At 46.7% G+C, this 15,695-nt stretch overlaps 1 pseudogene across 1 annotated transcript; it reads right to left on the reverse strand.

Annotated features, from left to right (window-relative positions):
- Positions 1-930: 930 nt before the first annotated feature.
- LOC311578372 (L-lactate dehydrogenase A chain-like) lies at positions 931-6,303 on the reverse strand (annotated as a pseudogene). Its single transcript has 2 exons — positions 6,295-6,303; positions 931-1,941 (listed from the first exon to the last, which is right to left on the reverse strand). The product of its transcript is annotated as an L-lactate dehydrogenase A chain-like (transcript).
- Between the last annotated feature and the right edge of the window lie 9,392 nt (positions 6,304-15,695).

Here is a 15,695-nt window from a genome sequence, read left to right on the forward strand (position 1 = left end):
ATGCCATTACTGGATAAAGATTTAGAAACCTTAAGTCTCTTGCTACTAAGAACTCGCTTTCTGGAAGTATCATCCAGCTTCTACCTGTCGCCAACATAGCATGACAATGTCGACGTCTCAGACCTGCTAATTTTCTGGAATAAAAGATGAAATAGAAATACATAAATAATCTCAAGGACAATTTTATTATAATTAAACAAGGAAAAAAAGGCAGGCAGGCAAACTGTTCATCTCTGAGTTTCCTGGAGGAAGGAGATTGAGAAGAGAAAGAGAGGAGGCCTTCCCTTCTTGAGTCAGGCTTGGGGGTTCTGCATGCAACACATGGCAAAAGTGGGGTAGCTGGGCCATGGTGGTGCTCACATTTGATCCCAGCACCTGGCAGGCAGAGGCAGGCAGATCTATGGATTCTAGACTAGCCTGGGCTACACAGTGAACTAGCCTAGGTAGGGCTACACTGTCTCACAACAATGAAGTCACTTCAGAGAAAAGAGTAAAGAGGAAGGCCAGGTGTTGGCAAATATCTGAAAAGAGGAAAAGGGGGAACGAAGGAAGAGCTACGTTTTCATGAGATGCATCAAGTGGGTGTAACCTAGGAGCACAGCTGCCACTCCACAAGTAGCTGCCTTAAACTGCTCCGGTTTGGCTTGGTTTGGCTTGGTTTGGCTTTTAAAACTAATGTAGCCCAGGACATTTGCTAATCTCCAGCCTCAGTCTCCAGAGAGCTGGGATTATACGTGTGTACTACTACTCCACATGGCTGAGACTGAACTTTCAACCTGCTTATTAGACATGTGTATTTCCCGTTTATTATTTGGTTTTTTCATTTCCCATTCATAGAAGGAGTAAGAAGAAATCCAGGCACACTTTCACAATCCTAATACTTGGACGGCTGAGGCAGGATCATTGCTGCAAGTCTGAGACTAGCCTGGGCTACATGGTGAGTTCAGCGCTAGCATGGGCTTCAAAACAGCAGCTCTTTCTGGAATCTCTATAGTGTGTATCTGCACTTTTCTTCAAGGGAGCCTCCTCTTCAGGAGTCGGAGTCACCTCCACCTCCACATCCGAGATTCCACTTTGTCCCAAGACACAGGGGGCATTGAGGATGACATCATCCTTCATTCCATAGAGACATGGCGGAAAGGAGAGGTACCCTTTGCTTTGCTTTGCTTTGCTCTTGGCCAAGTCAGCCACAGAGAAGTCTTTCAGTTTGAGCACCTCTTGGCGCTGTCAGCCAGCTACCTGCTTGCGACCACCTTTCCACTGTTTCTTGTCTGCACTGGTACTGAATTCTGGGTTCAGAATCTTCAGGGAGACACTGGCAACATTCACACCACTTCACACTGGCATCCTGGCATACCTATGCTCCTCAAGGACACACCCATGACCGCTCTGCCGGTAAGCTCCCAGCCTTTCTCCCATCAGGAACCCAGCTGAATTTAGATTGCAACCACTTCCGGTAACTCGGCTTTTCAGAAAGCCGCTTATCTTCTGAGCCACGTTGGTCAAGACACCCACTGAGTTTGAAACAACAAGCAGCTTACAGTTTGGACTTTACTTCACAACTCTGGGAATGAGGAACTTGAAGATGCTCCCATCTCACTGGGCCAAATGGGAGCCAGTTTTCTCCCTCTTGCTGATGGGCTGGCTGTGGTGCTGTGATGCTGATGACCAGCTTGGAGTCTGCAGCCATTCTATAGCCTTTGCCACGGACATGGGCTGCCATGCTGCAGAGCCATCATCTCTCCCTGCAGCTTGTCTTGCGTGCCATCAACAAGGGCACGATCACTTGCCGAGCCCTTCACTAACATACTGATGGCACAAGCCATGCCAACAGCACCAACGCCAACAACTGTAATCCAGTTGCCGAGGGGCCTTCTCTTCTTTAAGAAGACTCACAACCAGCTGGTTCTTGGGTGGGGGTGGAGGGCTGCCATTTTGGACCTGGGAACCAAAAGCGACCAAAAGTGTAGCCAGGGGTGTGGTCTGGGTTCCATGGCGGAGGCTCCCGTCAAAAGAAGAGCTTTAAAGTAATAGATTTCTCACTATGCTATCAAAATTTGTGTAATAGTTTTTAAAAAATTAGTTTTTTTCTCTCCAGGATATCATCTTTCTTTTCTTCTTTTAGACAGTTTCTCATGTAACCCAGACTGACCTCAAGTCCACTCTATAGCCAAGAATGACTTTGAACTTCTGATCCTTTGGCTCAGCCTCTGCCTCCTGAATGCTGGGATTATAGCCATAAGCCAGTAACACACAGCTTCCAGGGGCTGTTCCTTCATGGAAAAAGAAGTGCCAAGGCCAGCCCTATGTGAGAAGAGCAGGGTGGGGAGGACATATGTGCTTGCTCTTGGGCGTGTACAGATTTGCTTTGGGTTAGGATGGAAGAAACTGATTATTATAATTTGCCTTGGGGTGGGGGCTGCTGGGTTGGACCTGAGGAGCAGAGGGAATGGGAGATGCTTCTGCCCCATTGGCTCCGTGTGGATTTTGTTCTGGGCTTCTTTCTTCTATTGGAAATAAGGCATCTCAGAAGAGGTTGCAGTGGGCAGGTGTGACCGGGAGCAGAACTGAGGGAGTTGGGAACTTCGTGTTAGAGATTTGTCCCTGCTGAGGGCTGCTGGGAAGTGACAGAACCTGTCAGATGGGGCCTCTTGGGGTCTTGTTAGCAACAAGGCCGGCCTGACCATGGGCCGGAACTGTGAAAATACGGAGCCCAAACAACCTTTTCCTCTTTTATAAATGAGTTGCCTCCAGCGTTTTGTTCTAGGACAGAATGCAGCCTAACACAAGAAAGATTGTGGTTTTTCATGATGTGAATTCAGGGTTCAGACTAGCAGCTGGGTGGGTTCCTCCCAAGTACCTATGTTTTAGGTTATGACTCCATCCCATTGTTCTCCCATAGACTCTAAGTCCAACATGGGAGGCGCTGTGAATGGGGCCTCTGAGTCGCCAATACTTAGCCAGTATGGAAGGGCTTAGTGTATATGACTTATATGACCCCCGGGATCCAAATCCTAAGAGTAGAAAGATGGACACAATGTGCACAGGACAGGGCTATGTGAAAGGAGGACTCGGGGACAATGCCATTTAGGAGTAAAACCTTTCCTGAAGGTAAGTTGGAAGATGCATCAGTCTTGACAAGGCCAGGCTCAGGACCTTGCAGTACTCCTGAGCACTAGCTCCATCGCAAGTGACAATAGGCTTGTGGGAAAAAAACATGCTGGAGAGGTGTAGGGGTCAAAGTTCAACAGGCTGAGAAACCAAGGACTGAGGGAGCTTGAAGCTGAAAGGACAAGTTGCCTTCAAGAGACAGAGATCTAAGTGGGGGGGGTCTTCTTATTGGGGTGTGTCAACAGAACATTCTCTCTCTTGCTCCAGTCTCCATATTCACTTTCTTGGACTGACTTCTTCTTTGAGAGTCTTTCAATACACTGGCTTCTATATACTACAGTGTATAAATAAATGTCCCAACTTTGTTCTAATAGTCGAGTACAGACTAATTCATACAGGTCAGTTTGGGCCCCCTGACTGTCCCTGAAATAATCCATGTGTGAAGCACCTGTAAGCCAGGCAAGTGTCACATGACCTTCCTCTGTGCAGTAAGTTTAATCTAAGAACCAAACGTGGGAGAGAATGATAGTAGATGTCCAAAGAAACCAAGGTCCTATTTATTATTGATATTTGTATTTTGTGTGTGTGTGTGTGTGTGTGTGTGTGTGTGTGTGTGTGTGTGTGTGGTGCCAGAGCACTCTTGTGGAAATCAAAGGACAACCTGGGAGAGTCAGACCTCTCTTTCCATCACGTGTGTCACAGGTATCACACTCAAATTGTCAGCCTTGGTAGCAAGCACCTTTACCCACTCAGCCACCTTGCCGGCCCAAGATCCTATCTCTAAATATCAAGATGCAGAACAGGTGAAAACAGTAAAAGTCTATTCTGAGCAAAACCAAAGGGATCAAATAGTGATTATTCCCTTACCAATAAAAAAAAGGTATGAGGCCTCCCACTTTTAATCTCAGGACCAAAGAGGGCGAGGGTGGCAGATCTCTATGAGTGTGATGCCAGCCTGGTCTACAGAGTGAGTTCCAGGCTAGCTGGGACTACCTGGTGAGACTCCCCATCTCAAACAAGCAAACAAAAAATCCTTAGTGGGAGAAAATGTTCAAATGGCTAAGAAGTTGGAGAGACTGAGGCCGAACAGTAGAAGAACCAAAAACTGACCCTGTTTGGACAGAAACTCTCTACTTTGTGGGCCATCTGATCCAGTCCCCACCTGAGGTAGTGCTCCCCACACACCCTACACGAACGAGGAGCCCTTACAAAGCCAGTCTAAACTCCGCTGGGCGTATTTGTAGGAGTATTGTGTTGTCATGCAGGTTTGATTCCTTAAATGCCTGCTCCTCATTTAAGCTCAAGTCGACTTCTCAGTTTGTCCTCGGGATAACTATAAATCAGTTTCTTTCATCACACGCTCCTTTGTGCAGCAAGACAATTCATCCCTACCTGGCCTTTCCTCTCAGCCAAACACAATCTGTTCTTTGACCACATAGCTGGTGACATCGTTTCCAGATTTTTCTATGACCTATTTATCTTTCTCAAGATGTAGGCCCCCCCATCCCCTACCGTGTGGGCAGGGGTGAGACTATGGTGTATATGTGTCTGTGCATGCACATGCAGACGCCAGAGAAGGGCATCCGGTGTCCCGCTCTGCCACTCTCTGTCTTATATTTTCAAGTCAGGGTACCTCACTGAGCCTGCAGCTAGGCCACAGTGACCATCTTGTCTCTGCCCTTGGGGTTAAGACGTGTGTGTGGCCTGGAGATTTGAACGCAGACATGTCTTCATACTTGGACAGCAAGTGCCTTCAGTCTATGCTGTTCCCCCCTCCCTTTTTTTTTAGGGGGGAACAGGGTCTATTCTCTATCTAAAGCTAGCCTGGGACTAACTACATGGCAGTGGACGGCATCTCACTCCTATCCTCTGACTTCAGCCCCTCAAGTGCTGAGATCACAGGCACATGCCTAGTTTATGTCTGTTTTCAGCATCTCTTTAAATGAAAGCCTGCACACTGCCGAGTTCTGTGGGAGATTGGCTCAGCTTATCTGGATACCACGCTTTGCTAACACGGCTTCAGATTTCACGGCCTCTTTCTTTGATGCTGTGTTACAGTTCACTAATTCCTGAGCTTATGATCCCCACCACCACCACCACCACCAAATCGCAGAGCTGTTTTCTTACGAAGGGCCACCAAGCCAGGCCTTTTGTCACTATGCAAATAGTGAGTTTCGAGCCTAAATGGGACTTTCTACTTTTTCTTTCAAATTCTTCTTGTTTCTTTTGGACTTCATCTAGACACTTGTCCTGCCAAAAATATGACTTTATTAGCAGGAAGTCTTTGCACCTTGCTGTAAACAGAAACTTTTTCATCCCCTTAGCCCTGGAGATCTTTTGGCTTCTGCACTCTCTCTCTCATGACTGGTTCCTAAAAAAAATATGATGGCTTTTCTTTGTAATGACTTGATTGTGTGTTGTGGTCTCACTAGCCAGCTCTCTCTCTCTCTCTCTCTCTCTCTCTCTCTCTCTCTCTCGTGTGTATGTGTGTGTGTGTGTGTGTGTGTGTGCGCGCGCATGCTCACATGTCCCTAACTTTGGCCTGCCATTTCACTTAGTGGTCTCACTAGCCAGCTCTCTCTCTCTCTCTCTCTCTCTCTCTCTCTCTCTCTCTCTCTCTCTCGTGTGTGTGTGTGTGTGTGTGTGTGTGTGTGTGCGCGCGCATGCTCACATGTCCCTAACTTTGGCCTGCCATTTCACTTAGTGGTCTCACTAGCCAGCTCTCTCTCTCTCTCTCTCTCTCTCTCTCTCTCTCTCTCTCTCTCTCTCTCGTGTGTGTGTGTGTGTGTGTGTGTGTGTGTGCGCGCGCGCGCGCGCGCGCGCGCGTGCACGCATGCTTGCATGTACCGAACTTCAGCCTGCCATTTCACTTAGTCATTGTCAACCTTCCCTTCTAGTTTTGCTTAGTGCCAGCTGTTCTGGACAGACAGACACTTTGGTGCCTATAAACTGTTCTGCCTGTCTCCCGTGGACATTAAAAGACAGTAGCTGGGCAGCTCCAGAAGGAGCTCCCGCCTAAGGAAGAGTTCTGAAGTCATCACCATGTAGCCATACTTTCTGATGAGCCTTCCACCCAAAACTGAGATCAGCGGACTCCTACATACAGCTTAGATCCCAGCTGGAACCCTTTGTCCCGTACGGGGCTGTGCCCTCTGGAAGTCTTGATTTCCTATGGCCCCTCACCTGGCCCATCGACAACCTCTTCTAGGGGGCTGTGACTTACTTCCAGAGATTCAAGGAGCCTCACTGACCTAAGACCGGCATAAGCACCTGCCATCTTGAAATGCTAGTGCCTCCGTCTCTGCGCTCTTCCCAGCCACTGTCCCAAGAACACTGGAGTGGACTTCACATGTAGGTACGCGTTGAAGCAAATAAAGTTCACAGTCCCGTGGGCTTCGTGATTTCCACTATTGATCTCTCCCTGACAGGCTTGCTTTAGCTAGTCCCCAGGGCTAGCTCAGCCCCAACACTAGCCTCCTGGCCACTCGAGCCTGCTTCCATATCACAAAGTCCTAAGCAAAGCCAGAGAGGTAGTTAACACTCAGTGGTTAAGAGTGTGTACTGTCTGCAGAGGACCCGACTTAGGTTCTCAGCATCCATGGCAGGCATCTCATTGCTACCTGTGATACCAACTCCAGGCAATCTGACATCTTCTAACCTCTGAGGGTACCTGCACTTTTGGAAACATACCTATACACAGACATGCAGACACAACACACACACACACACACACACACACACACACACACACACACATATATATATAATACAAATATAAAAATAAATCTGAAAAAAGGGCTCATCTTTCCTATTGCTAGGATTATAGCTTGTACCCAAGAAAGTATTAAAGATTTTGATCTTATTGGGGAAAAAAAAGAAATTCTAAATATTTTGAAGTTCTGGAAAAGTTCCAGTTATAATCCAGGGTACTAGGATACTTGACAGCATGGCAGAAAGTGAGGGTAAAATGAAGCCTCTTCTGTGCCCAAGGGAGCTGCATTGTGCCTGGTGTAGATACCAACTGCCCTTGTGTCCACATCTGTTAGCATGCCTTCAGCAATGGACACAGCCTCTCTTACCAAAGAACCATGTGTTCAGACTCTCACCTGGCACAGGACTCAGACCTCGACTGTGTGTACTGCTTGTCTGCTTGCCAGGATGGATTTCTCAGTGTCTTCAGAAATCCTGACAATCACTCACTGTTAGATTGTGGCAACACCTTAAGCAGTGACATATTCGTGCCCTTTTCTCATACCGAAGGAAAAATGCTGCCTTAAAGGGCAGTAGTGGAACAGAACCATCCAGGGACTCTTGGAGCTTTCCCATGCTTGTTTTGTGTGATGCCCTTTTTTGTATTAGTTTAAAAAGAGGAAGCAAATGTTTTCCTAAGGAGGACTATATAGTAATCATTTGAAAAGGAAAAAAATATAAAAGACTCTAGTAGCACTGGTGTCAACTTATCTAGACCCCTGCCCCCAGGTTATGACCATAATAAAGATCTGTAGGGTGTTTTTATAAAGATTCTTCCTTACTGGCCCAATATTAATGCAATGTTTCTTTACATTTCTTAGTTGGGCTAGGATGAGTCACAGAAAGCAAACCTACATGTGTGGGACTTTTCCCAGCCCAGTAGAAAGTACCTAGAAGACAATTCAAATAAAATCATTTAAAAAGAACTAAAGCTGACACAATTTCTGAGAAGCCGTTCAGAAGACCGTGTAATCCAGATCCAAGGATATCAATCTATTGGCTCCCATCCTGATCATTTGGGGCTAGGAGCAAATTTCAAAAGGATAAAAGTATGAAATGGTCCTCAAAGAAACTGCCAAAATGAAACTTGAAGACGCTAGCAAATGCACTCAGTATTTCTTTGATGGTTTTCTGTACCGTGCAGACTGTTTTAAGGGCACAAATAAAGCATCAGCTATTTCAGAATAATAAACACCGAAAGCCATAGGAGTAAGAACACGGAGGAGGGAACGGATTCGAGGGCCAGCTCTTCTGAAAGCTTCCGGAAGGTAGCCCTCCTCAAGCGGAGGAGAGGAATGCTGCTGAGGTGAGGGATCGCCACCACTAAATCATCTCACTCAATCAGAAAGCGGTGGCCTGCCTCTGTTTCCCTCACTAGACTGTCAGATTCTGGAGGGCAGTGCTGCAGTTTGGATCATTGTTCCCCCGAGGCCATGTGTTTAAAGGTTTGCTCCTAAAATGGCGTTGGAAACTGGTAGGATCTCTTCAAAGCAGGGCTTGGTGGGAGGTCACTGGGGACATGCCCCCAAAGGATCCTGGGAGACTTTGGCCCCTCCATCTCTCTCTCTCTCTCTCTCTCTCTCTCTCTCTCTCTCTCTCTCTCTCTCCTTTCTTCTTGGCCATAAACTGAGTAGTTAAGCTCTACCACAAGCTCCCTCCGGGATGCACTGCCTTGCTATAGGTCCAAAGCAATAAGATCAAGCAATTACAGGTGAGGACCTCCAAAACTGTCAGCCAAAATAAACCCCTTCTTTTTCTAAGTTGATTGTTTCTGGCATTTCCTTAGAGTAAGGGAAAGCTAGCTAGCAAGGCGTGGCTTGGATGTTTGGGTCTCTTTTGTAATGCATACTGTTTAAAACGGTGCATAGAGTATTGCTGATCGTCAGTTAGAATTCGTTGTACGGAGTGTGGGTTTTAAAGCCTTAGACATGTGGGAGGAGCTCCAAATAGCTATGGTAGGAACTGTGCTCTAGAAGCAGTAAGAAATGAATAACGGGGTTGCTAAGCTGAGGTTAAGTGGTGGTGGTATATACTTAAAGAGAGTTAAATTATCATTTTCCCTGAAGCTTAGACGCAAGACCCACAATGACAATCAGATGGGCATCAGCAGGACCAGCAGCAGTGTAGAATTAAAAGGAATGAGAGGGCAGAGTGTGAACAGGAGGGGATGAAGTCTGGGCTAGCAGTGGTCAAGGGTGGAGATACACTAGCCAAGTCATAGCATTACCATTCCTCTAAGGGCTCTGGGCCAGCACACTGCAGAGGCGTGCAGTATGTTGATTAGTAACAGGCCAAGTATCCAACCTCAAGTTTTTATTATGAATTTTGTGACTATTCAAACACGACTGTGTCTAGTTTGTTTTCTCTTGTGGCCTGGTCTTTTTAATTAAATGAATTAGATAGGGAAGAGAGACGGAAGAAATGAATTAAGGAAACGTTTTAAGTCTATTAAAACTATGAGCTATTTAGACTTCTGTGTGTGTCTAATATGTGGATATGCATGTGTGTGAATATGTACTGAATGTATGTGAATATGCATTACAAAGACTTTTTCCATCCATCCATGTCCACGGATATTTTCTGCAATATTGGGGTTGGTAGGAATGATTAGAAAACTATGTCATCTAACTGAGCTGGGTTACATGTGTTTTCTACACTATGGGATGAAGTGTGCATTATGGGACTGGCATCCCACAGTGAGATCTGCTCAACACGGGCTGAGCCTAAGGCCTCGGGGTGTGAGCAGGTTTGTAACTCAAACTGGAGGTTTGCCACTGTCAAGGACCAATTAGCTAGAACCAAATTCCTGGCTGCTGATACGATCTGACCCAGAACCAAGACCGTGGGACTAGCCAGGTCCAACAGAGGGACAAATCAGCAGAGTCCAAACAGAAAGGTCCAGAATCACTTACCTATATGTCCGTCTCTTTGGAGGACCTCGGAGTTGAGCTCTGCTAAGACTTTTCAGCACTATACTTTCTCTACAAGCTTGTTCCTCTTTCATGATTTTCTATTACAGGTGAATCCTTCGAACGAATTTCCCATAATCTCTTGACAAAATGTCTCCTTACAAGGTTCTGATTATTTGCTTTACATTTCTCCCCCTGCAAATTCATACTTAAGCTTCATGGGTCACAAAGTCTGGCTTGTGTGAAATCCATTTGAGGACACTTCTAGTCAGAAGTGTTAGTTGGGGGTGAGGTAGGAATAGAGAACAGACATTGGGGTCAGGAATAGAGGGAAGAGAGAGCCTGAAAGGGCCCTCCACTCTCTTCCGGATTACCAGCGGCTCCACAATGTTATTCTCTCAAGAGAATCCATTGTTCACATCAAATAACCACAGCAACCCCACCCTTGTTTTCCTGCTGGGTCTATAACCATCGGACAATTAGCACAGAGACAGAAGAAACACTTCTTTGTGACCAAACATCCATTTTTAATCATTCAAATGTTCATATTTGTGTCCAGGTCCTTACAGTTGAAAATAGATGTATTGGCATCCCAAAACGCTTGCTACAGAATCATTTCTCTTGTATTTAACAGTGAACATGGAAAGGTAGCCATGCAATACATGAACGCACGTGACACAGGGTCTGGATGAGCACCCGCCTCAAGCTGGAAACATCCACATTACATCTGCAACTCTTGTGGGGAGGCTCTTTATTTGGACAAAGAGCTATGGAAACGTTGCAGTTCTGGGGTTCAGATTCCTTCCTGTCCTTGGGATATATTGTACAAAGTGTTTTTTTTTTAATCACAAGATATTAAAGTCAGAGGAACAACTTGAAATTGACTTCAGATCGCTGGACCTGAGATTTCAGCTATTTCTTTCCTTGGCTTACTATCTGACTATTTGGAAACCATATTTTCTTTGATCGCTGACAGGAATGCTGTCTGGCACAGTCAGTTTTGCTCCAAACTTGTGACGCTCTTTGAAAATTTCCAAATCCGATTCTTGACAACTTAACAAAAGGTGCTAAATCCTCCCTCCACCCCGACCTTTAGTCCCCAAATATCCATCAGCCAATGTATTCAAGGTCTCACATGCCTATCGTTTTATAACCCTTATATTTTTAATTACCCCTCTAGACGTCTGACCATATTTACTAGGAAATAACTATTTAAATATGCCTTCCTCTAACACATTTTTATTGGGATTCCCCTGGCAAAAGTAGATGGGATTTTAAAAATTGGAACCATACTAGAAACAGAATTGTTTTTGGTAATTGTGAGTGAGTCTCCTGGCTAGTTTACACACAGCTAAAGTGTCAGTTCTACTGAACAGAACACACGGCAGGGGGTGGGGTGGGGGTGGGGGTGGGGCCAGTCAGTCCAGACCCAGCAGCAGCTACGTAATTGCCTTCCCCTATTGCCTTCTCCTTCTTCAAATACCGTTTTAATTTTCCTACTGTTTCAGTGTTGAGATCTTTGCAAAGATATTAAACAGGATTTGGAAGAAAAACAAACAAACAACAACAACAAAACAAAGAGACAACCCTTCTGGAAAGACATTACTGGGAGGAATTAAGGTGGGTTTTTTTTTTCCTTCAGTGAAAATTTTCTATGACACGCCGCTGCTATCGTCAATGAAAGCCACTTGATCTAATAACCACTCGTTTTAAAATAACACTGTTGCTAACAGCAACAGGCTCTGGGTTATTCCTAGGTATAAGGCACCATGCTAAATGCTTAGTGTTTGTGTTTCTTACTCTTCCTAGACCTCACAGAGACCCTGTGAAGATGTCTCATCGTTGTCATTATAAAGATGAAGGAATGGGCCTAAAGGACCATAATGTAAGGTCACTGTCCTCCATATTAACAAGTTCACCCCTTTGACTGGAAAAGACTCTGAGAATCTAGCAGCACATGGGTCTCTTTGTTTGTTTTGAGACAGGTCCCTCATTATAGAGCCCTAGCCGGCCTGAACTCCTAAATAGACCAGGCTGGCCTGAAACTCCTATGTAGACCAGGTTGGCTTTAGGCTTATGGAGATCCGCCTGTCTCTGCCTCCCAAATGCTGCGGTTAAATGCGCTCGCCACCCCTCCCCCAGCCACAATCAGCTTCTTTAATCAGCTTCCCGTTAGCTGCGCAGCCCAGGGTACCAGCCCCAGGGCTGTTGCAGGTCACATGCTTCTAGCAAAGCCACCTGCTCACAGGTCATCGCTAGTGTGTGGGCTGCACATTGTGACACCCGAGTTCTCCGTCCATGCCCTCCCCTCCCTTTTCTCTCCCACAGCCCAGGACTGCACTGGGAATGCCCCTGCGCGCTGTGTAACTAGGCTGTACAGCCCCAGGAGGGAGTGCTCTTATCACAGCACTTTGTATCAGGGCTTTGGGGCATATCTAAAAAACGTTCCAGTATGAAAACCAGTCTAACCCCTTGCTTGTTTGCCTCTGCTCAGAATATTTCTGCTCTCTAGATTGTACAGGAGTTGAATGCTGAAGCCAACACTGGAGTGCCATTCATTTGTTAAGATTATAGTTTGTAAGTGAGGACACTGTGCTGCCTATGCATTTGAATACAATCCCTTTCGGTTATAACAACCAGTACTGATTTGCAGGTATACACACACACTAAGATATGCCCTTTGCTTCAAGACTGATAGAGGATGAGTTATAAATAATACAACTGAAATCATCTGAAGCTGGGGGAGAAATGGGAGCCGAGGACCCAGTGTGAAAGTGCGTTAAGTGCGCGAGGACTCTCCTGTCACAGCATCCTGTCACGTGGGCGGGAGGGGCCGTGCACGTGCATCTAAGCTTTCTCTAAGTCGAGGGACATATTGTCAATTCCACAACTAGGGACCCACAAGAGGAAAACTAATAATTATAAACAAGGGAAATAACCATGTAGGGTATGAAAAGCAAAGAAAGATATTTCTCAGACATTGTAAGAGAGGCAAAATATGGCAACAAATTTCATCACTATTTCTTACAGATGCTTCATGTGGGCCTAAAGTCATATACCAAAGTGAAAAAAACAAAAACCTACCACTCCCAACCCAATCAAGTGGGCTCATTAAGGGCATATGAGAGGAAGGCGCCACGGCAGGAGCTTAGGACAGGGTGATCTAGGCATAGCCCAAGGCTAAGACATCGGGACAGTCAGCCTGGAGGTGACACTCATTACCAGGAGGATCATGAGATGTGCCTATTGGCTAATCCAGGACTCTGTGACAATGGAAGAAGATATGTTAACAATGAGTCTCCGCAACAGGCAACTTGGCTGACTGAGCAAACTGGGACCTGCACTCTCGTCACTGCTCACCACCCTGGCATGCTATCCCAGCATGCTATGGACCTACTGAGTCAAGCTCATCCTAGCCAGAATAGGGGTCTCACCTGCTCCTTAGACGTTACCCTGGCAGCTTCTGGCCCAGGCCACCAACACAGGGTGAGCTTGCCTACGATCCCAATGGAAAGACAGTTAAGAAAGCCTGGGGTGAGAGCCTGGAAACAGTGGCCTGAAGACCTAGTCCCAATCAAGAAAAAGGCTAGCGAGTGTCAAAACAGTGACACTGAAGGTAGCAGGTCCCAGGGAAAGGAAGCACTGTCCTCCCCCCACCGTCCCCCCACCCCCAGCATTCCGTGAAAGACCCAGTGAGAAATCAAGTGTAAGAACACTTCCTGAAACTGAGCGCTGCCGTAAGGAAGCTCTTAGGCTGTGGTTCGCAAACTTGCAGCATGAATGACCCAGGGAGCTTGTTAAACACTAGGTGCCAGGACTCCAGCCTCATCCGTAATGACTCGGGCATTCTGAGATAGACCCAGGAACGCATTTTAATAAGCACTCCCACCCTAAAGATTGTTTAAATAGCTCTGCATGGAGCTCCCATCACCACTGCAGCAAGAGAGAGCCCCCGAGACAGCCTCAGGAGAGTCCCGTGTCTCCTGGTCCTCTCTCCTTCCGTGCTCCCACCGCCTCATCCCTCCTGTTCCCATACCCACCCCTCCGCCACCCGGTCCCCTCCTCCCATCCACTCCCATGTCTAATCTACTCCCCCTCTCAGTGAGAGTCAAGTGCTGCTCTCCCCCACTTGAGCCCTCCTTGTTACTTAGCTTCTTTGGGTCTGTGGATTGTAGCATGGTTATCCTGTACATTAATGGCTAATATCCACTTATAAGTGAGTATATGCCATATGTGTCTTTCTGGGTCTGGGTCACCTCACTCAGGATGATCTTCTCTAGCTCCATCCATTTGCCTGCAAACTTCATGAAGTCATTGTTTCTCATGGCTGGCTGATATCCATGGGAGGCCTCCCCTTTTCTGAGAAGGGGAGGAGGGAGGGGGAGGAAGGGGGGAGAGTGGAGGGGAAGCTGCCCTTGGGATGTAAAGGAAATACATAATTTAATCTTTTTTTTTTTTTTTTTTTTTTTTTGGTTTTTCGAGACAAGGTCTCTCTGTGTTAGCCTTGGCTATTCTGGAGTCACTTTGTAGACCAGGCTGGCCTCGAACTCACAGAGATCCGCCTGCCTCTGCCTCCCGAGTGCTGGGATTACAGGTGTTGTGCGCCACCATGCCCGGCTTTAACCATTTTTTTTTTTAAGTTTACTTATCTATAAGGAAAAAACTAAGTCCTGTGTAAAGTGGGACATGAGGGGACAGGTGAGGGGGTAAATCTGAGCAGCTCAGCCTTCAGCTATCTGAAGAGCTTGGCTCTCAGGGGACCTGTTTGGAAGAGGGAAGGCTTCTTCTTGCCAGGTTCCCTGTATGATCCTAACAAGAGAACGGCACAAGCAGGGTCACAGGTGACATTGTTTTAAAAATCCTCTCTGGAACATCCTTACTCTAGTGAGTTTCCCTTTACCTAGTAACCGCAGCTAAAGTTTACTGATGACGTACTATGTGCCAAGCCTCGTACCGTTATCATTTAGTCCTGAGAACAATCCAATAGGGTAGAGATTTTTGCCCCCATTTTGTAGCTGGGCACAATAAGCAGGGCCACTGGGATGCGCAGACACAGTCCCCGGCAGTGCGGTCTGTGTTCATGGCACCTCTCCAGCAATTTAGACCACAACCGTCACAGGCTGACACTGGTCTTGGCACGGTGGCTCACAGAAATTTCCCAACTTTCCCAGGGCCCCACAGCCAGACTGGAAACTCTGCAACTTCACAGATAAGAACAAGGAGGGGACTGTATAAGAAGAAACTTCTAGAATCTGATGGGAAGTTAGCTGAGCCAATCTGGGAAGCAGCTAGGTAGACACATAAGTAAGAGAAGACACGTGGCAGTGACTGATTGTGCCAGCTGAGAGTCCCACATCTTCCTAGGTAACAAAGGCCAAAGACAATCTCTTCCGTGCCTGTTAATGGCCCTGTCCCCCTGCCCCAGGGGACAGCTTCTGGAGGCTGGGATGTGACTCAGTGGGCAGAGTGCTCACATAGGATGTAAAGAGTGCTGGGCTCCATCCTTGGCCTCCACTGAAGACAAGGCAGTATGTTCCCACACTGAGGAGGCAGCGTCAGAAGTTCAAGGTCATCCTCAGCGAAAACAAAGTCTCTTGGCCTCTGGTGACCCCAGACACAATTACTGCTTCTATAATGCTCTTTGTCTCATAATTTTGGCCCTTGTATTAATGTGGCCCTTGTAATTGGCTAATTCATTTGGTTTTGAGATAGGGTCTTGTTATACAGCCCAGACTGGCCTTGAACTTACTACATAGCCCAGGCTGGCCTCAAATGCACAGCTCTCCACCTCAGCTTCAGCCTCCCCAGAGCAGGAATTGCAGGTTGTCACCACACCAGGTTAGTGATATTCTCTCTCTCTCTCTCTCTCTCTCTCTCTCTCTCTCTCATTTGTTTTGTTTTGTTTTGTTTTTGAGATAGGATTTC

Source organism: Acomys minous (assembly GCF_964271855.1).
Source record: "Acomys minous genome assembly, chromosome: 12".
Lineage (NCBI taxonomy): Eukaryota > Metazoa > Chordata > Mammalia > Rodentia > Muridae > Acomys > Acomys minous.